General features: G+C 42.4%; 1 long non-coding RNA gene across 3 annotated transcripts; it reads left to right on the top strand.

Annotated features, from left to right (window-relative positions):
- Nucleotides 1-5,488: 5,488 nt before the first annotated feature.
- LOC149121773 (uncharacterized) lies at nucleotides 5,489-23,239 on the top strand. Of its 3 annotated transcripts, none has more exons than XR_016223251.1 (3): nucleotides 5,489-5,845; nucleotides 8,544-8,624; nucleotides 22,575-23,239. It is a non-coding gene; the product is annotated as an uncharacterized LOC149121773 (long non-coding RNA). The 3 variants fall into 3 exon arrangements; XR_016223253.1 differs by lacking the exon at nucleotides 22,575-23,239 and adding an exon at nucleotides 19,642-20,020; XR_016223252.1 differs by lacking the exon at nucleotides 22,575-23,239 and adding an exon at nucleotides 14,139-14,556.
- The last annotated feature ends 874 nt before the right edge of the window (nucleotides 23,240-24,113 follow it).

Below are 24,113 nucleotides of genomic sequence, written 5' to 3'. Positions count from 1 at the left end.
AACTTAACACTGAGTGATCTGGTTACTTTTCCATTTGTTTTCTTCATGTGACATCATTGTTCCTATTTGTGCTTGTGAGGTCAGGCCATTGCTTACCCTAGAGGGTTGCACACATTTCATTTCACCCAGTTCCTCCACATTACTTGATAGAGTGTATTGTTTACATTGTCAGAGAAAGTACAGAAGAGATCCCATTTCCCAAACACTTGCTAACAGTGGGTACTCTTTGGTTTTCATTAAATAGCCTGAAATTTCTGTGTCTGAATTGTTTTCATATTCATTTGTCTTGTGACATCATAAATAAAGAGGCTGAGAATCTCTTTGTATACCAGTTATCCTTTCATGCTTCCTTTTCTTTGAATTGTACAGTCATAACTTTTGCCTATTTTTATATTATATTCATTTTTGTTTCTGCGTGATTCATAAGAGTCCTTTGTATTTTCCAGATTAATCCCTTGTTGGTTTTTGAGGTTTCAAATATGTTCTTCTAATCTGCCACCCATATGTTAATGTAATCTATAGAGTGGTTCCTTGAACAAAGGTCTTTAATTTTGATGTCAAAAACAATTTTTACCTTATGGTTTGTGCTTTGGGGTTCTTATTTAAGAAGTACTTCTTCACCCAACGATTTTGAGAGTTCTCATGTTTTTCCCTATTGCTTTTATAGTTTTAACCTTCTATATCTAGGTCTTTTATACCTCTAGAGTTATATGAGATATAAAGGCTGGACTCAAACTTCTTCTTTGTGCATATGGTGAGCCAGTTTTCCAAATACCACCTAAAACCAAATAATCCATGAGTTTATCTACTTCTCCTTACTCCTGTTTGTGATGCTATTTCTTTAATACATCCAACACCTTCCCTCTCATTTGCTTAATTGTATTTGTCTGCACCACCACACTCTTCTTAGTTACTGTAGTTTTAAAAGAAATCTTTATAATTGTTCATAATGGGTATGAAAGCTCCTTTTCTCTGCCTTTTTTTCTGAAAATTGCCTGAAATGTTATTCTTGCATAAAATTTTGCAGGGACTCTTTTGAACTACAAAGATGCCAAGTAAAATGTATTACATAAGTAGGCTTTTAAGTATGTTGCTTTGGATTTTTTGAGTAATTTTGGCTGAATTTACATCTTTTTTCAGTTTTTTCATTGATAATTATGGTATATCCTTTCATTTATTCCAATATTCACATTGGCTCACTAAGAGAACTTTTTCCCTTAATTAAATGTCTTCTGCATTTTCCTTTAGGCTTATCTCTACTTTGAAATTACTTCACTATTGTAAATGGCCTCTTATATTCCATTGTACTTCCTCACTAATTATTGCTATGATGGTTAGTGTTTGTTAACTTGACCAGGCTAGGATGTTTAGCCAACCATTAGATTAAACATTGCTATGATATTAACATTTCAATAGGTAACTCAGTGTAAAGCAGATGACCATCCTTAATGTATGTGAGGCTCATCTCATCAGTTGAAGACCTTAAGAAAAAACACCAGAAGTTTCCTGAGAAAGAAAGAAATTTGCCTTCAGATTCACACAGGATCTCTAGGCTGCCAGCCTGCACTACAGATCTGAGACTTGCAAATCTCACAATTACATGACTTCATTCTGGTCTCTCCCTTGTATTACAGGAGCCCATGAACTTGAACCATCTTCTGCTGCCTTCCCAGGCACAATAGCAGGAAGCTGGACTGGGAGCAGAGCAGCCAAGACTCCAACTGGTACTCTGATATGGACCCTGGTGTTGTGAGTGGCAGTTTAACCCATGGTGCCACAACACTAGCCCTGAACCAAATCCTTAATATAAAGGTATTTTTCAGCTTTTCATTACTTTAAAACATCTGGAAAGCAAGAGGTTTTGGCGGTTCACAGTCTAAGATATAGTGACTCCAGTAGCTTGGTGTCTGATTACAATGGAGTCTGGCAATGGTAGAGTGTGTGTAGAGGAATCGTATGGCAAACCAGGAAGCAGAGAGAGAAGAGTGGGAGCCAAATTCAGCTCAAGAACTCTAGAACTACCTTCCAAGAACACACAGCCCATGACCAAATGACCTCTCACTACATCCCCCTCCCAGACAACATAATTAGAACAACTTCACCGTTAACCCATCAACCATTAACAGTAATCCATGAACTATGAACACAAAACTTGGAGGGTTAAATGTCTGCATGAGTTGGGAGCCAATTCATGCTTGAACTATAGCATCCTGTAACACCAATTCTTCCCATCACAATACATAACCTAATTTTACATCAGTCTTGCCCAAAGTCATACATGAGGAAATTAGAGTGCAAAATCAACCTCACCAGATTTTCAGGATGTCATCAGGTTGGGTGTTTTATGTGTGTGGTCCTGTACAGGTCCACACCATGCCCAAAGCTTCTCTTCCTATATGAAGTTCTTACCAAAAGAGTGGTATTTCTTCCATCAATAATCAAGACAAAATATCTCTGTTTGTAATGAGGTAGAATGCTTAAAATGAAGACAGTTCTGAAAAAAATCTGGTGTGTCTGGTTAACATATACCTTTGTCTCAGACATCAATATTTTCAATATTTAGTAAATGTCTATCATCTTCTTCAGCCCATGTTAAGAGATAAGCAAATTCAAAATATGAGCAATTAGAGCCAGCCTTAGTTGCTTCTGTTTTTTATTCACAAGTTTCAGTACCCTCTTTACCATGTCCTGGAAAACAGGCCCAGAAACAGGAACTATACTACAATGCAAGCCTAACTTACAATATTATTTTTCACTGTGTGAAACATAAAACATTATGATTCAACAAAGCAGAACTTTCCAGAGATTTTAACACAGGGATGTGTTAGCATTTTACTCAAGAGCAGTTTAAGAATCAAATACTACTTCCTGTGTTTAAAAAAAAAAAAAACAAAAACACTGGGGAATTATTCCCTGTGGGTTTATAACAGCCATTAAGCAACACACCAAGACAGCAGCACACAGATGATACGTACCTGGGCCAGGGAAGGCAGCCAGGCCATCCCTCAACCTCCAGGCACAAAATAACAAAAGGAACCCCGTGACATGGTAGGGTCCCACAGGCTTGTGACCCATGCTGCAGGCAGCCAGAAGTCAGCCAGAATCTCCATGAAGAATCTACAGTCATTAAGAAGCACGTTTTTCAACCTCAGTAAAGCACAGTGAATAGTTCAGGTAACTGTGTTGAAAACAAGCCAGTGAAGGTGTTTGGTGACCCATGGTTCCCTCATTAGTGAGGTCGAACCCTTGTGAGGGGAGGAAGGGAATGTTCTCAGGATAGCTGGCATGCTTCCTGTTTCTCTCATCTCTCCCTGGGAAACTTTTCAGTTGTTTGGTGTCAAATTTCTCTCAGGTATGTAAAAAATTTTACATTTCTTACAAAAGCAATGTGAGCTGAAGGGTGGAACACCACTTGATAATAAGGACTATTAAGAAAAAAATCCAATCTGTAGATTTCCCTACAGACCTCTCCTTAAACTAGCAATGTGACATCCTCTTCCACACCTACCCACAAAAGCAAGTGAACAAAACTGGCCCTCCTTCAAAAACTCCCAACATGTACCACCTAAGTTGGCAAAGTCCCAAAACTCACCTGATTTATTTGAAAATTTTATTTTTCATCTGATAATGCTTTTAATCACTGTGTTAGACCAGGGAACAGGACAGCAAGAACTGTAACATTGCTTATCTGGAAATTTTCATGTTTATTAAAGAGGGTAATGTGGAGGTGTTGTAGGCAGGCATATAGAATAAAATTGATCAGGTTTGTGAACTGGAAGACCATGCCTTCATCATGCCCCTGTGTGACCTCATGCCCCTACCTGGCCACACATGTGCACCCAAAGGCCAATCAGGTTAATTAACCACTCCCCTGTGGAAGTAGATTAAAAGCCTGGGACAAGGTGTGCCCACACTCTCCTTTCCTTGGCCTTTTGCCAGCATGGGGCTGGCTGCAGCCCTGTGCCCCCAGGGTGTGTGGCCCTCAGGCCACCTGCCCCATGCCTCCTGGCCTAGATGCTCTTCCACGTGGCTGATTCCTGGTACTTGGTACAAACCCAGATTTACCTCTCTCTTTTATACAAAGCCCTCACTCTCCTATGCATCCTTCTCACTGGATAAAAGCTTAAAAATGAATCATGCTGTGGCCGGCACTGTGGCTCACTTGGTTAATCCTCTGCCTGTGGCACCGGCATCCCATATGGGCGCTGGGTTCTAGTCCTGGTTGCTCCTCTTCCAGTCCGGGTCTCTGCTGTGGCCCGGGAGTGCAGTGGAGGATGGCCTAGGTGCTTGGGCCCCTGCACCCACATGGGAGACCAGGATAAGCACCTGGCTCCTGGCTTCGATTCTGCGCAGTGCTGGCTGTGGCGGCCATTTGGGGAGTGAGTGAACCAATGGAGGGAAGACCTTTCTCTCTCTCTCTCTCTTTCTCTAACTCTGCCTCTCAAAAAAATTTAAAAAATGAATCATGCTGCTTTGTTCATTTATGCCAGTATTCAGAATTCTCTGAATATTAGGCAAGAACCCACACAGGCTTATTAATATGGGGAATTTATTAATAAGCATACAGTGATATCATATGGCACCCCCAAATTCCAATTTCATATGGCACCCCAGATGGGACTTTTGGGGAACCTTAAAAGGGCCATATTCTGATATCATATTTTAGGGGGCCAATTCCAATATCAGAGGGTTTCTCCAAGGCACTGAGAAAATTCCAAAGCTAAGGATGGGGCAGGTAACCACTCAGAAAAGCAAATTACCTATCTGGGAAAACTTGTTGGATCATGAGAAAGAACCCACGCCAACAAGGAACAGAGGACTGCTATGCACATACAACTCAGATTGTAGTCCATACTGCAGCAATAGTCAGCCTTGGGCTGTTCTGCCTGCCACTGTTGCAGTGTGTTCAACAATTCTAACTCTGCTCACCCTGACTACTCGGGTGAATCTTTTACCACCTTGTGAGGCCAGTCCCAGTGGGTCCCTTCCCATGACACTTTTCAGTTAACAAATCATTGACTTTTGTATCTAATTTATGGGCACTGGAATTTAAGGTATAGTCTCAAGTTATAATGGTGTTAATTGAACATATTTTTTTTTAAATGTCATGTTCATTACACTATTCACATAAACTGTAACTTGCATATGTATACATGATACCAGCTAAAATTGGGCCTGGACTGCTTATCACTGGACAGTGAATTCCCAGAGACAAAAGTTGATGCAAGAAAACATATTTACTCAAGAAGTCAGTGTCTCGGGGTGGGTGGTAGAGGTGAGGAGAAGTAGACCTCTTCAGTCTCAAAAGTACTTTTCCCAATTTGCAAGAGTAACTTTTAAAGGAGAAAGGAGAATTGGGGGAGGTTGTCAGGTTTTGAGGGTTGGGTTTGGTAGTCAACCTGATGCCAGGAGATGAAGGCTTTTTTTGATACAAAGCTTGATTGTTTTTGGCTCATAGTCATAAATTCCTTCCTTGTCTGAGATCCACTGTTCTAGTCAATTCCCTGCAGTCAGCTCCTAAAACTCCTAGGTCAGAATCTACTGAACAAACATTCTGATCAACCCCAAGACTAGTACTTAGCTTCTGCTATCAAAATGTGAAAAAGGGGCTGGCGCTGTGGCATAGTGGGTAAAGCTATCGCCTGCAGTGCCGATATCCGATATGGGCACCAGTTCAAGTCCTGCCTGCTCCACTTTTGATCCAGCTCTCTGCTGGGAAAGCAGTAGAAGATGGCCCAAGTCCTTGGGCCCCTGCACTCACCCCCTGCACCCACATGGGAAAACCGGAAGAAGCTCCTGGCTCCTTGCTTCAAATCAGCACAGCTCTGGCCATTGCAGCCAACTGGTAAGTGAACCAGTGGATGGAAGACCTCTCTTTCTCTCTCTCTCTGCCTCTCCTTCTCTCTCTGTGTAACTCTGACTTTCAAATAAATAAATAAATAAATCTTTTTTTAAAAAAACATGAAAAAGAAAGGACAACAATAGTTTCAGAAGTGTGGCTAGTCACACAGAATGTGAAAAAGAAAAGATGTATTCAGAATAGCATAAATGTGTGTGTGTATGTGTGTGTAGCTTTGATCTCTTTTTACTCCTAACATTTCTGACATCAAATGTATGGTTTTTTTTCTCCACACCAGCAACCAACTCTTACCAACTGGGTGTCTAGTGACTCAGCTCAATTTTAATAATAAAGTTACCCTGGCTGCAGAAAAACCCCTGCCCCAAACTAGTTGGAGAAGTGGTAGAGGATCCCCAAACCTGCATAGCTCAATATCTTCACAACCCAAAATGATGGAACAAAGACATAAGCCTCAGCCATTCTTGCTCATTGCCCAAAAGATAAATATTTTAATGGATTCCTTGCCCTTGAATCTCAATTGGTTCTCACACCCTATTGCCTTCATACCCCACCCTGCCAGGGCACCTGAAAGACCAGTTCTAGGAATTCCCCTCTATCTGCTGTCCCCTACCCCCATCCCACCCCTAGCCCTCCTAAAATATAAAAAGGCCTGGCCCCTAGGGGTCAGGGCCTTCTGCCACATGTTCCATCATGTACATGCTGGTAGTTGGTCATCCACCTCTATGAATTTATTTTCTCTGAATAAATTCGGTGTGGCTGTAAATTCTTACACTGCCTCCTCTCTATTCTGCACCTCTTTTCCTAACATTTTGGTGCCCCGTGTGAGGAGGCACCAATCTGCAACTCTTTTCCTACCACGGAAGGGCTCCAAAACACCATTGTTTAGGGTTTAATAGAGGCTCCATTACACAGTCATGGTTAATTAAAGCATTGGCCATTCATGATTAACTCAATCCCCAGCCGCTCTCCCTCCTTCAAGTGGGCTGAAAATCCCAAGTCTCTCATCACCTGGTGGCTCCTCTGGCAAAGCTGTCATCCTCTAGTAGATTGCATTAACATAACCTCAGATATGATTGAAAGGGATTTACTAAAAAATAACAAAGAGCCTCTTCTCACACTTCACTCAGGAAATTTCAAGGATTTTAGCAGCTTTATGCCAGGAACATGAGACTAAATATATATTTCTTATTATATCACTGAATATGAATATAGTATATGTTCATTATATATTTGTTCTGACAAAGGATTGTTAAATAGGCCAGTCTGTATTCAAAGACTCTCCTTCTATACAATGACGTCTTCATTCTTGAGCTCCTAACTTTGCTTCATTTCTTGGTCAGTTGGAAGGGATATTCATACAATTCTATCAGAAAGGGTAGGAATCCCACTGCTATAGCTTATGAGTTTCTGTTTACCAGAAAACATATCTATTCTGCCTTTGCAAAACTGACTGAGCCTAAATTTCTTGGTCTGAAACTCTTCACTGAGAGAGAAAAAAATGACTTTCCCATCTTTTGGCATTTAGGGTTATAAATGAGAAACTGTGCTAAATTGATGTTCATTTCTTTATTTGAAAAAACTTCTTGTCTGGATAATTGATTTTCATCTTTGTCTTAGTTGTTTGTCTATATATAAAGGACTACATGTATCTGTCGATTTTTTGGCTTCACATAGAAAATGTTATTTTATTATACTTTTGGTAAAAGTAGTCTTTGCTTCTTTTCCCAAGGGTTCATTCAGATACAATACTTACTTGAAAGTTGGGCATCTAGTTATGTTTTACCGGCTTTTTTCCACATTCTTATTCTTTTCTTGTATGTTTTCTCTGTATTATAAAAATACACTTACAAAATGTCCTTTTATTCATTGATTAGCTTTTTACACAACAGTTCCATTCTCCTCCAAGGTAAACTTTAATTCTGGAATTATCTTTTAAGGTGCCTTGAAATTCTACATTATTTCATCTAAATCTATTTAAATATCTTATTTCAGCTGTTAGATAGGAAGGGAGACGTTAGCCTGTTTGTGTGAGAAGGGCTAACAGAAAGACATACAAAGTTTCCATGGGAAGGAATATAGCAGCCTTAGAACCATGCCCTGGAAGCAGCCCAACATTTACACACCAAAGTCCTGCCCCGTGCCCTGGTAACTTTGTAAACAGTCCCAGCCTCCCTGGCTGGAAACATCCCAGGAGAATCCTTCCAGCCAGTGCCAAGAAGGCCACCCAGTCTGATAAGACTGGGTAATAAAAACTGGGAAGGAGTTTCACAGATTTCATACCCAGGAAGCCCTTCACCCAGAACAGGGAGCGTGAAGGAGAAACTGCAGGAAGAAGTGCACTCCACACTCACATGAACTCCAATCTAAATGTAGTCTTGGCACACTCCTTCGGAACTATCTGGGCAGTTGCCCATCTAGGCTGTCAGATGTAACCTCACTCAACTTTTCTACCTTGCTTGTGGTTACTTCCTCGTGTCTGACATTCTTTTCTTACAAGAAGACAAGGACCTCTATTCCCGCCATGACTGCTAAATCAATATGTTCTCTCTCATGAGTATTCATGCTTCATATGGGTCATGACTCTTTTTATTCCTTGGGAATATACCAAACAGCTCCCCTGAAATTTCTTTGGGATCATAAGCGGAGATTTTCAGAAATGACCTGCTTCTCTTATTTTGTCCAGGGATACACCAGAACACCTGTGTGAGGGCTACCGTGCTCACTGCAGTCCATGCTGTCTACTGCTACTCATCCTTAAAGAAAGGTGAGATCTAGTAATTCCTCAGCTTCTCCTTCAGATAGAGGGAGGGAATAACTGTTTTCCTCTTTTCTTTCCACCTTTTGATTTTCTTTCTCAAATCTAAAGTGCAAGGGCAGTTTGACAAGCACATCTTCCTGAACAATGATCTATGTAAATAATCTTCCTGCTACTGTCCTGCCTTCTCATATGCCAAGAATCCAAATGGTATGTGAAAATTGGTCATCCCACACTTGCTGCACTCTGTGAATTTTTCTTTCTTCAGCCTAGTGCTTATTGATTTCTTCAAAGGAGGAAACTTTCCAGAAGGCATGGGGATGAAGCCCAGCCCACTATACCTCCTGGTTAAGCTCAGAGATTTATAGTCCCTGCCTTAGAGTTAAAAAGCTGAGAGATGAGAGATTGGAGGTTAAACACACTGATCTTGTAGATCCAAGTTCTACTTCTCAAATCAGAAAGAGATAAAATAAATGCAAGGAAAAAATGCACATATTGTTTTGTTAATGATCCTATCTCCTGACATTAAACCAGGTAATGACACAAACTGTATTTTTTCCTCAACTGACTCCATTTGTGTCATATATATGTGTGTGTATAATATATCTATATTATATATAATAGATATAGAAACAAGGCTCTACAGATGCTGATAACAAATTGTTTATAAATCTGTTTCTAACTAGCAATGTTTTTCCCTGACCCTACGTCTTTTTAAGTATTTTAGTGAGAGGCTGAGAGAAGTCTGCAGGGGAGGGATGCTTACTAAGCAGCATTCTGAATAAGAATTCCATAATGATCAAATTTTAGTAATCTTTTTGTCAATATGATCAAATCATCAAGTCATTAGGCATTACTCTGTAGGAAATCTTAGATATCATCCAGTCCAGCTTCATCTAAGATATGCAACTGGGACCAATCCCAGTGATAGAGGAAATTTCACCTATGTAGGCTCTCTACAATCTATCAATGGAAACCCTAAACTTTTCCTATCAGCCCCTCTTCTGTCCCCTTGGCTATAGGTCAGGGCCACATATACAGTGGTAACAACTTTCTTCAGAGTGGCCAGAGCCTTTGGCCACAGCCTAGACTTTAGCATCATCATCTGTCCACACCAGGAAGCAGATGCATTCTTCATCTCCCTTCCCCCACTCACCGGCCTCAGTCAAATACACCAAACCCTAACAAAATTATTTCCCATTAGGTTTGTGTTAGTAATCCTCACAAGATGAAGGATAAGGAGAAAAATTATGGCCATCATTGAGCCCATTTGCAGGGAAAGCAAGTGCATGCCATGATGTGTTTATCTGCATTCAGCTTTTCCCTCTTTCCAATTAGACATGGGGAAGGTGCTTAGGCTCTTGGCTTCACACCCACTTTGTGAGCATCCCTCCTTCCCTTTCTTTTACACATACACACAAACACACATACACACAGATGCACATTTATACACACAAGAGAACTGATTATTGCCTGTCCCTACTTGATCTTGATTGTCTCATGAGAGCAGAACAAAGCAGAGATTCACAAAGTACAATCCAAGATCTGTGGGATATTAGTGTATATTACATGAAGTCAAAGAGCAAGCCATCAAATAAGAAAAACCAGTGGTTGTGGGGAGAGACTTGATGTCAAATGCATTTGGAAAATGCTGATTAAGCACAAACAGTCCTTGATGCTGACACCATTAGGATCTTTACTGTGCACTGTCAGGGTGCACAAAGCTGTGCATCCCAACTCATATAACCATGACTATCTCAGAGGGATTCAGATTTTACCTGGAACATTTTTTTCCCAAACAGTATACTAAGTATCTTCAATTTCCACCCAAACTTCTGAATTTTTGGACTTTGGAATTATAAAGACCTGAATTTAAAGTCAGATTCTGCTACTCATTTTTTTATGTGGCCTCTGAAAAGTTGCTAAGCCATGTTGAGCTTTATTTTCTACAAGAACACGAGTAATATTGTGGGGTTTTGTGTTAATTTTTTAAAATATTTATTTTATTTATTTGAAAGACAGAGTTACATAGAGAGGTAGAGAGAGAGGGAGAGAGAGGTCTTCCATCTGCTGGTTCACTCCCCAATTGGCCGCAATAGCCGGAGCTGCGCTGATCTGATGCCAGGAGCCAGGAGCTTCTTGTGGGTCTCCCACATGAGTGCAGGGGCCCAAGCACTTGGGCCATCTTCTACTGCTTTCCCAGGCCATAGCAGAGAGCTGGATCGGAAGAGGAGCAGCCAGGAATAGAACTGGCACCCATATGGGATGCCGGCACTTCAGGCCAGGGCATTAACCCACTGCGCCACTGCACTGGCCCCCGTATTGTTGTCTATCAAAATTCCAGTCTAATGCCTACCAGAATGGCTTTCCCACCTTTCCCCAGAAGCCTGATCAAATATTTTTGCTTATAATCACAAACTTGGCAGACCCTATCCAAAACCCAGATCTCCAACAAGTGCCTAATGTATGAAGAAAGTTTCCCATGCTCCCTCAGACTTCTGTATAGTTGCCAACTTGCCGAATACTTTACAAATGGAGCATTTGTGGTAATGTATGGAAGATACTCTAAAACACAGAGCTGTTTTTGAGCAATAACTGCTTACTATCACTGTAGAAGTCAGCTTCTCAGATTAATATCTGCAAGGCAACAGGTTCTTCAAAAGAGCCATAACTGAGAGATACTGTATGCAGAGACCAACAGTAGAGGAGCAGATTTTGAATTCCTACTCTGAAGCTCACTAGGTAAGGATAGGGTAGCTCTGGAGGCACAGGCAGTCAAAGCCAAAATCAACTATTGGGATTGCATCAAATTGAGAAGTTTCTGTACTGCAAAAGAAAGAGTCAGGAGAGTGAAGAGACAACCGACGAATGGGAAAAAATATTTGCAAACTATGCAACAGATAAAGGGTTAATAACCAGAATCTACAAAGAGATCAAGAAACTCCACAAAAACAAAACCAACCCACTTAAGAGATGGGCCAAGGACCTCAATAGACATTTTTCAAAAGAGGAAATCCAAATGGCCAACAGGCACATGAAAAAATGTTCAAGGTCACTAGCAATCAGGGAAATGCAAATCAAAACCACAATGAGGTTTCACCTCACCCCGGTTAGAATGGCTCACATTCAGAAATCTACCAACAACAGATGCTGGTGAGGATGTGGGGAAAAAGGGACACTAACCCACTGTTGGTGGGAATGCAAACTGGTCAAGCCACTATGGAAGTCAGTCTGGAGATCCCTCAGAAACCTGAAGATAACCCTACCGTTCGACCCAGCCATCCCACTCCTTGGGATTTACCCAAAGGAATCTAAATTGGCAAACAAAAAAGCGGTCTGCACCCTAATGTTTATTGCAGCACAATTCACAATAGCCAAGACATGGAACCAACCTAAATGCCCATCAACGGTAGACTGGATAAAGAAATTATGGGATATGTACTCTTTAGAATACTATACCGCAGTAAGAAACAACGAAATCCAGTCATTTGCAACAAAATGGAGGAATCTGGAACACATCATGCTGAGTGAAATAAGCCAGTCCCAAAGGGACAAATACCATATGTTCTCCCTGATCGGTGACAACTGACTGAACACCAAAAAGGAAACCTGTTGAAGTGAAATGGACACTATGAGAAATGGTGACTTGATCAGCATAGCCCTGACTGTTAATGAACAACTTAATACATTATCCCTCTTAGTAGTTTTTTTGTCTGTTCTACTTAATATGACTGGGTTAATTCTATAATTAATACACAGTTATTCTTAAGTGTTGAAATTTAACTGAAATGTGATCCCTGTTAAACATAAGAGTGGGAATAAGAGAGGGAAGAGATGTACAATTTGGGACATGCTCAAGCTGACTTGCCCCAAATGGTAGAGTTAGAAACATACCAGGGGACTCCAACTCAATCCCATCAAGGTGGCATGTACCAATGCCATCTCACTATTCCAAGTGATCAATTTCAGTTCACAATTGATCATAATGAAAGGACTAAGAGTCAAAGGGAGCACATAAACAAGTCTAGTAGCTGCTAATACTAACCGATAGAATAAATAAAGGGGAGAGTGATCCAACATGGGAAGCGAGATACTCAGCAGACTCAGAATGGCAGATGTCCTAAACAGCACTCTGGCCTCAGAATCAGCCCTAAAGGCATGCAGATCTGCCTGAAAAGCCCATGAGAGTATTTCAGGCATGGAAAGCCAAGACACTCTGGAAAAAAAAAAAAAAAAAAAAAAAAAAAAAAAAACAGACCTAAATGAGGGATCTCTGTGAGTGAGATCCCAGTGGAAAGAACAGGTCTTCAAAGAAGGAGGTACCTTTCTCTGAAGGGAGGAGAGAACCTCCACTTTGACTATGACCTTGTCTAAACAAGATAAGAGTTGGAGAACTCACAGGGCTTCCATAGCCTTGGAAACTCATGACTGGAGCATAGGGAGATTACTGATGCCATAAACAGGAGTGTCAATTGGTAAAGTCAACAACAGGAGTCACTGTGCACTTACTCCTCATGTAGGATCTCTGTCCTTAATGTGCTGTACATTGAGATTTGATGCTATAATGAGTACTCAAACAGTATATTTCACTTTGTGTTTCTATGGGGGTGCAAACTGTTGAAATCTTTACTTAATGTATACTAAACTGATCTTCTGTAAAAAAAAAAAAAAAGAAATTATCAATTCCCAACTTGACTCTCACTGGGATTAAACATGACAATAGGTCTGATCTGATTTCATCATCATTTAAAAAATCATCTATTATTTTTCACTTTATGTTTCTGTGTGGGAGCAAACTGTTGAAATCTTCACTTAATGTATGCTAAACTGATCTTCTGTATATAAAGAGAATTGAAAATGTATCTTGATGTGAATGGAAGGGGAGAGGGAGTGGGAAAGGGGAGGGTTGCGGGTGGGAGGTACGTTATGGGGGGGAAGCCATTGTAATCCATAAGCCGTACTTTAGAAATTTATATTCATTAAATAAAAGTTAAAAAAAATTTTTTTTTTAAAAAAGGATAGGGTAGCTAACACTTCCAGTTCCACTCAAGTCATTCCTGGCTTTAGCATTGAAATCTGCATTTCAGGAAGCCCTCAGTCCTAGGCAACAGGGACAATTGTTCTGGGAGGGGATCTTAGATTTACTTAGATTTAACTCTCAAAGTCTTGGCTATTCCATATCTTAAAAATTAAAAATAATAAAGGATTGAACCAAATGACTTCTAAGGACCATTCTGGCTCAACTCCGGTGTTCTGGGATTTATTTTGAACCAAGCACCTAGCAAAGAATTGTATTTTTGGGGGGAGGGCTCAGAACATGACACGCTAAAGTAAGGTACCTTGATTTGCTGAATATTTTGAACTGAAGGTACCTGGAAGGGCCCCAGAAACTAGAAGTTCTCTGGGACTTCTCTTTTCCTTCCATGAATCCCTCAAGGTTAGTCATGGAAAGTAGAACTCCCCTTACCCAAAGCAATCCTCAAACCTAGGAAGGTCACTCTCTGCCTTCCTCTCCCTCCCTAGGTCTTCCTGGAACAGCTGTCCCGACCTATACCACAGGAGAAGGAATATCATCCTGAAATAGATGAGAGAGGTCTTGCAAAGCTCAGTGTATCAATTAGCTCATGTCCCTTTTGTCCAGTCATGTTTCTCCACAACTGTCTGTTTTCCTCATCAGACTCAGTATAAAAAGAGTTTTTCTGGGTTTCAGGCTCTATAAAACTTTGGTTCAATATGTTTCTTATGCTTTTCTCCTGTTAATCTATTTGTCAGTGATGTTAAGTTCTAGCAGCAATTGTGAATACAGGCAGAATAAATGAATTTGCTATTGAGGAAACTTCACTGTTTTGTGTTTATCAGCATGCTCATGCAGCCTAACATTCCAGATCCATCATGGCCACTACGTGGCATCAGACACTTCACAGACTCCTAAAGCATCAAGTTCCTGAGGCTTATTAGCAAATTGAGGTAATAATATTCATTTCATACTTTGCTTATGGAGATGAAGATGTAAAATTAACACAATACTTAGTGTACTGTAAGTATTTGATTTTAAAAGTAGACAGGAATTATTACTACCTACTCACTCAATGAGCAACTACTTAATGAGCAGTTACTATGTGCCAGGCACAGGGGCTACAGTTCCTGCTCTCATTACGGAGATGCATTCACTGAGAAGCCCTTGCCTAGTTTAATCATCAAGACAGTCAGGTCTTGAAGGTCACTATCATACACTGTCTACCATCCCATGATTGAATCTACTCCACAAGCCCCCCAAATGATCCAGGCTCTGCTGGACTGTGAATGGAAATGGGGATCTCTCCATTTTCCAAGACAGGCAATTTTCATGTCTGTGGCTCTGATGGTGGAATCCTCTCCCCTCAAGTGAATCCAGATATCCAGCACTGCCGATTTTGCCTTACTCCAGTAACTTCCTTGGATATTACAAATAGCCTTGCCATATGTTAAAAATCACAGCCAGCACATCCCCTTTTATCTTTTTTTAAAAAAATAATGTATAGCTAAGTCGCTCCTCTTTACCTACTGCTTCTTTTGTGTGCTACTGCTAGAAACTCTGCCCTTCTTTTGCTTCAAGTAGAGCTGATGCCACAATATCTGATTTGATTAACTGCGATGTCCACTTAGCAGCTTGATTAACTGCACAGCCCACTTACCCTCCTTGGCAGCAAAGACTTCCCTTTATCATCACAGGAGGCAGCCTGGACTGTTTATGCTCACATCAGCGGTGAGGTCTACTCCCCTTGGGGATGAGGTAGCTGTTTATTGTGTGGAACAGAAACAGCAGGAGAGTCATCTGCCCTTTGCTTCCTCTGGGTCACCAAGACCTGCCTCAAAAGGATCCATAAGATTCCTATGTCCCCCTTCATGGCAGTGCAGAAGAGTAAGAGTAGGGGGAGAAGACATACATGCTAAAGGTCTTGAAATACTCTTTCCTGTTTGGATGGGACAGACACAAGGATTACTCAAGGTAAAATTTTAAGTTTTCATTGTATTTGAAAGTCAGAGTAACAAAGAGACAGAGAGAGAGAGAGATCAGCTGTCTGATGGTTCTTTCCCCAAATGCCTGCATCAGGCTGAAGTTAGGAGCTCAGAATACAACCTCATTCTCTCATGTGGATGGCAGGAGCCCAAGTGCTGGAGCCATCATCTGCTGCTTCCCAGGGTGCATTAGCAGGAAGCTGGATCAGATGCAGATGAGCTGGGACTCAAACCAGGGATTTGGATATGGAAGCTGGGTATCCCAAACAGTCACTTAAGCTGCTGCACCAGATGCCTGCCCTTCAAGACAAATTTTTCATAAGGACAAATATGGATGCTCTACCTCATATTTTATCACCTCTACACTCAGATTCAGACACCACTAAAGTCAGGGACTTACATCAGTTATCTTTGCCCTTCCCCATTCCTCCTCATTTTTCTAATGGGGAAAACTACTGGGGCTAATAAAAAAAAAAAAAAAACCAGTAGGCAAATAAATTTTAGGAGAATTTGAAAATTTAGTGCTATTTTCTCATTGGCCAAACTCCAGCATCAGTGATGGCTCAAATTCTTTGCTAATGGTGCATGTTTACCCTTTTCTAAGTATATTTCCTCATCTTTAAAATGGGGTGATAACAGTTTCCCTTTCATAGGGCTGCAGTGAGGGTGCAATATGGTAAGCCCTAGTAAAGCACTTAGCATAATACCTGACACATAAGGACAACATAGCAAGTTTTAGCCCTTAATTCTTCCAAGAAGCTAAAGTTGAATTTGGAATCTCTTATCACTTTACCTGAAGGCACCAACTCCATTCCCCTTTTAAACCTCAATGACATTCATAAAAGGTCATGGGCACAGATCCATGCCGTGCAGACAATCATGACCCCAGTGCTGGTGGGCAGCAGAAGTTTAGCACTAGGCCAAGAGAATAAAACTGCCCCCTGATTCACCCCAAGTGCAGGGCAAGACATTTCTGCTCTGCATGGGCTCATGTGGCTCCTCACAGCTCAGAGTGGTCTATAATTCAGACATCCAGTGTAGTTTGCATTTTTCTTGTCCCAAATTTATAAAGGAATACGAAGTGGCTTGCAAAAAGCAAAGTATACAAGTAGGAAAGGCATGGAGAACCAACATTCACTGAGTGGATGTTACGTGACAGATACTTTACAGGCACTGCTCGCATCTAATTCTGAAAAAGCCCTTGGACGCTGTGTGTTAATAATTCCACTCAAGAAAAGATAAAATTGACTCAAGAGATGGTGACTTGTCCAAAACTGAAAAGCAGACATGCTCCAGGGTTAGATCTTAAACTTATGTCTGAATCCAAAATCCAAGTCTGTTCCTGGACCAGGAAGCCTACTCAGCTAGTTGACACTGAGTGAGTTCATGTCAACTTTTATATGAGACTTTCCCGACTTCTCATCCACACATTTTCCTTGTCAGTGACAGGTTCTGCCTTGGGTGTTCCATGTTCTAAGTGGTGCTGACAAAGGAATCAGCTCCCAGGACTAGCTTTGAGATCCAGCTCCATTTTGCCTACAGAGTAACTCATAGAACCCCTTGAAACATCTGCTTCCTTATCTAAGAAACAGGAAAATAATTCTTCTCTCATGGGATCATGTCAGGATTAGGAGACGACAGCTTTGCAAGTACTGGTAATCCCTACAGAACTTTGCACAAGTGCAGGGGATTACCAGCAGTGCTGCTGTAGTGGGGACTTCTCCAAGAGTGTGAAGCAATGGCTTTGAACACAACAGAGTCCCCCTTTGCCAAAATGATAAGCAATGTGTAAAGAAAAATGGTTGTGTCTCCTCCTACTCCAGGGGCAAATGGAAAATGAGTGCTCTTGGTTCTGGGAAAAGCTACTCTTGCTGCAGTGTGAAAAGGAGGAGGAAACAGGGTCTTGGAGGAAATGTCATTAGTGACTGTGCCTCACCCCCAGGCAAGAGTGGGCAGTCCGAGTTCCTCAGAGTGGGAGCGTCTGGTGATTCGGTCACGGGTCAGGAGCAAAGGTTGTTTCTGCCAATAGAGTCACAGCTCAGTATTTATCTGACGACATCCTTGATCATGGTAGCCCTTACTCTGCCATTACCACCCGGGAAGCAAATATTGACAAACAGCTGTTGAGTGACAGGCTCTAGAGTTAGAGAAGTGAGCAGGGCCAAGATCACTGATCTTGTGGAATGTATTCTCTAGGAAGGGGAGAGAAAAAAATAAATAACCAAGCACATAAGTGGTAAGATGGCTTGGGGTGCTAATAAGATCTAAAGAAAACACAGGAGATGATGGGGTTGCATCCAAAAAAGCCCTGGTGAAAACTTTTATTTGGGCACTGAGGAGAGGCAAATTCAGCAACAAGAAGGAGCCAGCTAGATGAGCCTGAATTCCCCACTTGCACCATTCTCCTTCCGGAAGTAGCATCACCCAGACTCCCTTATCAGCTGCTGCCCAGAGGTAGCCCAATGGAAATCACCCAGAGGCAAAAATGGGGAGAGGCTGGGACACAGTTTACCTTTACCTTCCCTTGCTTAGGGTATGAGTCTTGGCAGAGATGGTGGCCTTTTGTGACGCAGAGGTGGTGCCTCCTCCACGACTCCAGCTCTTCCTGGATTCCAATAATTAGTTTTTCCCACCCCAGTCCTAATCCCTTTGGCCAGAGTGGTAGTAATGGCTTCTCACTGTTGCTACTCTCTAGTTTTTTTTTTTTTTCTCTCCTTTCCTGGGTGTTCCCTCCATGGATGGGGAACATTTTTTTTTTCTGCCAGGGGGTATTCAGATAAATATAACATCATTCCTGGGCCATACAAAATTATCAACTTAAAAATTAGCATGCCTTTGGGGGCTGACGTTGTAGAGTAGTAGGTAAAGCCATCGCCTGGGATGCCAGCATCCCATATGGGCACCGGTTTGACCCAGCTCTTTACTAATATACCCAGGAAAGCAGTAGAATATGGCCCAATTGTTGGGCCTCTGCACCCGTGTGGGAGACCAGGAGGAAGCTCCTAGCTCCATGATTCCATCTGGAACAGCCCTGGCCATTTCGGACATTAGTAGAGTGAAATAGCAATGGAAAGTCTGTCTATCTCTCTCTCTAATTCTGCCTTTCAAATAATAAGAAAAAAAATTAGCCTGCTATAGATGTATTGAATTTTGAGTTCTGCCTATAGTTGCTTTGGGGGCCAGATCATATGATTTTATAAGTTGACATTCCTCATCCCATGACCCTGCTGACACATGGATCATTTCACTATCATCTCTGCATTAAAAAACATAGGATGAGTCTCGCTTCTTATTAGAATCTTGACTAATATAAGTACTTCAAAATGTTCATGGAAAATGGAATTAAAAGGTAAGTTTATTGTGATGCAAAAAATGAAAATCTATGAGAGTTGTTTCCTGATTCCAAATCCTGTAAGGACATAGGACCCTCTAGGCATCTACAGACATGAGATAAAAAGAATTTAAGTATATTTCTCAGGGACCAGAAAACCACCTTCTGTGACAGCCTGAAGAAACTGCCACTCTCTGCCAGATTCTGTCCCGGTTGCCCCTCTTCCAGGCCAGCTCTCAGCTGTGGCCCGGGAGTGCAGTGGAGGATGGCCCAAGTGCTTGGGCCCTGCACCCCATGGGAGACCAGGAGAAATACCTGGCTCCTGCCATCGGATCAGCGCGGTGCACCGGCCCACAGGGCGCTGGCCGCGGCGGCCATTGGAGGGTGAACCGACGGCAAAGGAAGACCTTTCTCTCTGTCTCTCTCTCTCTCTGTCTACTCTGCCTGTCAAAAAAAAAAAAAAAAAAAAAAGAATCTGCCACTCTCAACAAATCACCAAGCAGCATCTTTAGTCCTGTCACAGATCATGTGGATCTTCAGAAGTTCAGGTTCTCCTCTCAAGATCAAAAATGGCCAAGGCAATAAAATGAGAAAAGCCATGTGACTTAATCCCTGAAGCTAACACTTTTGTCTCAAAGCTCATATGCCTCTACCCTTGCTCAAAATGTCTTTCTCCTAATGTCCTTCTCCTAATAGATGTGTCATCCCATGTCACCTTTAAAAGAACTGTAGGGGTCGACACTGTGGCGTAGTAGGTGGAGCTGCTGCCTGCTGTGCCAGCATCCTATATGGGCACTGGTTTGAGTCTCGGCTGCTCCACTTCCGATCCAGCTCTCTGATATGGCCTGGGAAGGCAGTAGAAGATGGCCGAACTCCTTCAGCCCCTACATTCAAGTGGGGGACCCAGAAAAATATCCTGGCTCCTGGCTTCAGATTGGCACAGCTCCAGCTGCTGTGGCCATTTGGGGAGTAAACCAGCAGATGGAAGACCTTTCTCTCTCTCTTTGCCTCTCTCTGCAACTCTGACTTTCAAGTAATAAATCAATCTTTTAAAAATAAATAAATAAAAGAATTGAAGAAGCTGGGATGTGCATTGATTTAAAAATTAGCAATGGAATTATTTTGAAATTCCAATAACTATTATGTACGAAATATGTTTCAAAGTTGAGATTTTTTCTAGAAATGATTTTTCTTAAAGGGAGACACACTTTCATAGTTACAAGTCTACCTTTATGAGCAATCTAGCATGGATCTAGGATTAATAGCAGATTCATGCCTAAAAGTGAATTAAACCACTAAAAAGTCCAATTTTCAGCAGTACATCATTCCTCCCAATACTTGCTCATTAGCTTATCATTTGCAGCTTAAAATATCTACATGCACCTCTGCAACACACCAATAGTTAGTCCTCCGGGGGCTTACGAGCCAGATTGAACATCTGGATTTCTCAGTGAATCCTAAAGGTCACCAGATTCAGAGTGGGGGAAGTCGATGGATAGATGGGCACATGGCAACACGCAGTCACGGAGACAAACTGCTCCTGCTGGCCCCGCCAGTCGCTGAAAGCTTCGACGCGTCAGACCACATGGATATCTGCTGAAGGATGAATTGTTATATGGCTTTGGAAAAAGTCAGTGTTTCCATTTCTTTCTCTCCCACTTGGCATTTTGGAGCCTGCTGTCAGGATTCACACCGATTTTTGGCTGAGTTTCTACAGCCTTTTCCCCCCCTCTACTACAGAGGAGTTTAACGAAAAATAGCACAAAGAGATTGTTAAGGAGAAAGAAAATCATGCTCCAGATGGTTTTAAAGAACTCTAAACTGACCCAGAGCTCAGGAAAAGGACTTCCACTTATAAAACAGTAAGGAAAATGATACTCCTTTCATTTGGTTATAAAAGTAACCATCGAAAATCCCTGCATGTCTTCAAAAATGTACCTGAGTGTGTATGTGTATATGTAAACATGTAACTTGTATGTCCATGAAAATACAAGATATACGTCCCATTTTGGGGGCCCCATGGAATCTGCAGAGAATATGAATTTATGATGCTCCAATTCCTTGACTGCTACTCCAACAAAAAACATCTCAAAAAATTGAAAATTAGGCAGATTCAGCTTCCCCAATATAGGGTTTCTGTCCAGACTGCCTTGGGAAACAAGGACTTCTCCTCACTATATTTAAAATATACAGAGGTTGGGGCCAGTGCTGTGGCTCACTTGGTTAATCCTCCACCTGTGGCACCGGCATCCCATATGGGCGCTGGGTTCTAGTCCTGGTTGCTCCTCTTCCAGTCCAGCTCTCTACTGTGGCCCAGGAAGGCAGTGGAGGATGGCCCAAGTGTTTGGGCGCCTGCACCCGCATGGGAGACCAAGAGGAAGCACCTGACTCCTGGCTCCGGATTGGTGTAGCTCCGGCTGTAGCGGCCACTTGGAGAGTGAACCAACGGAAGGAAGACCTTTCTCTGTGTGTGTCTCTCTCTCTCACTGTCTAACTCTGTCAAATAAAAAAAATTTTAAAAATTGTTTTAAATTTAAAATACACAGAGGTAGACATGTCCCAGGCAATGTGAAACGTGGGAAAGGGTAAGCCCTGGAGGTCAGGAGGAGCCTGGGAAGCTGCCTTTGTAATGTGTTTGTTATTACAGAGCACAGAGTCTGAACTCAAACACGCTTAAATGGAACAGTGAGTAACCAGGATTTAATGGAAGGCCTCTGGGACACGAACTGAAGGAAGAGAGCAAGGCCCCAAGAAAGGGTCAGGGGCTGGCACCTGTGGCTCAGCAGCCTCAAGCGCTCCATTCTCCCACCCTTAGCACCTGCCTGCTTGTTTCTGATTTCATTCTATCCTGGTGCACACAAGTTTTCTCTGGGAGGCAGGGACTGTTGCCACAGGTAGCATGGAGTCCTATCACAAAAGGAACGTAATCTTCCCTGTTGGTTCCGGTTCAAATAATCCCCAGGGATGTAAGCTGATGAGTTTTCTTGGGTCACATATTCTTCCCGAGATCTATCAGTAGACCCAAGCAAATGATGACTGCCCTGCCTGGGTTCTCCAGGGACAGGAGATTGAAGTCTGTACACAAATCAGCAACAGCACAGGCTGAAACAGTCCCAGAAGACAGTGGTGGAGGTGCACAGCACAGATAAAAACCAGTGTCCAACACAGAAGCTACAAGAGGCCTAACTAGTTAAATAGGCTTGTGCTCATGACCCTTAACATGCCCAGTAGTATTCATTCAAAGGTAGGCACAAGTTCTAAAGTAAGAGATGGACTTCTCCCTGCCCGGGATGCAACAGCTGCTGCCTGGCATGGCATGCCAGCTCGCCAACACTGCCTGCTCTGTCCCCCCTGTCTACTGACACTGTGCTCCTTTCCGGTCCTGTGACATCACTGGCATCACTGGCTTATTTCCCCCCAAAGGCCGTAGCACATTTCATTCATCTGCTTCTCAAAGATTTGCATGGTTAAGACCTTGCCTCCCTGCAGGGTTCACACCCTTTGGCTTCACAGAACACCCTATTGAAGAAAGCCTCATTCCCTTATTCTTTATCAGAGCACGTTGCCTGGTTTCTGTAGTACTTCACAGTTTATAACGGATCTATTTGTCTGCTTCTTTGTTCATTCAGGCCTTGCCTCTACACTGTAAGCTCCTTGAGGGTAGGTACCATGTCTGATTCCTTCATCATAATTCCCAGCATCTGTAAATGTGCTCTGCCCATAGAATGGGTAGCTGGATAGACACCGCCCAGATGGATACAGCAGCAAACAAGGAACAAAAAAGAAAACAAGGAAACCCAACCTAAAAGTTATACAGCAGGAATATGAGTGGATCCCAATGGGCCAGCTGCAGGACCCACACAGGGCTGCTGTGCTGCACACCAGGGGGCGCCATTTGCATACAATTCATCAACTGGGGCTGCCATATCCTCCCACCGTTTGGTCCATCTCAGGAACAAATTAATCAATCCTGGACAACCACGGAGCCTTTGGCCTGCCTCGAACTTGACAGCAGCTTCTTCTACCATCTGTGATGAAGAAGCATTGAAATTATTTTCAACCCACTGCTCTCCAAAACTTTTGTAAATGGCAACAGTAAGAAAAATGCTTAAAAATGGATTAAAAGGAAACAAAAGAATTAGAAAATAAAGGTCCACATTTGTAAGCAGATTGGACAAAATATCACTCTGTTCGACTCCTATCAAAATATATAAGCACTTGACTTGTGTACCTTGCACTCTAACAACTGTTACAGAGGAACACTAGTCTGTGTGCCACAGTCAGTACAGCACTGTCCTAGGAGACACAGGGCAAGGCCACTCAGGGCCCTCCGTTAGCCCTCATAGCAATCCCATGAGAGGGACAGGTGAGTGAGGGAGGCAGGTTGGTCAGAGCAGAGTCAGATGCTGTTTGAAGTTTGAAATTGTGTTATCCTGGGCTTTTGGTGTATTAAAACACTATTTTCTCAATTACTGAGCTTTTAGTACCCTTGAATTCTATGTCCAGGTTAAATTCCTCACTTACTTTTCCTTCATCCCAGCTCTGGGGTAGGGCATAAAATTTACTGTTAGGCATAGAGAAAACTGGACGACAAGAGGTTAATTACTGAATATCACTAAACAAGTGACCTTAACACAGATCTAACCCCGAATCTATACCCTTTTCACCGCGCCACATCACCTCTCCTGCTGAGCAGCCACTATTCATTCATTCATTCACTCATTCATTCATTCACTAGCAATGCCACTCAAGAGCAACATTAAGCATATGCTGCATGTGCAGCTGGCAATGAGCAAGTGTCGGGCAGTAAGTAGGGAACAAATGATAGGCGACTTTGAAAGTGGAGCTGAGGATTACAGATTTTATCTAGAGTTACTGGGGTATTCTCAGTCTGACGTGGTCAGATTTCACATCTCAGAAGTCCACACTGAGTACAGTGCAATGAAAGGATGTGCTTGAGTGGGCAGACCTGGAGGCAGGCGCCCAGAGAACCTAAGAGTGAAGTAGCCCAGGGGAGAGGAGAAAAGCAAAGCGACAACACTGGTCACCCGGAAAGGATTCTTACCACTGGCACGGTGAGAGTTCAGGAGAAGAATGAATCAGCCCAGCAGCCCCCAGGCTGTGGCCCACCATGCCTGCTGAGGGAAGGAAAGACAGGGTCTAGGTCT

Source organism: Oryctolagus cuniculus, chromosome 16, assembly GCF_051225735.1.
Source record: "Oryctolagus cuniculus isolate XC-2025 breed Fujian yellow rabbit chromosome 16, ASM5122573v1, whole genome shotgun sequence".
NCBI lineage: Eukaryota > Metazoa > Chordata > Mammalia > Lagomorpha > Leporidae > Oryctolagus > Oryctolagus cuniculus.
This window is presented reverse-complemented; position numbering and strand designations above follow the sequence as displayed.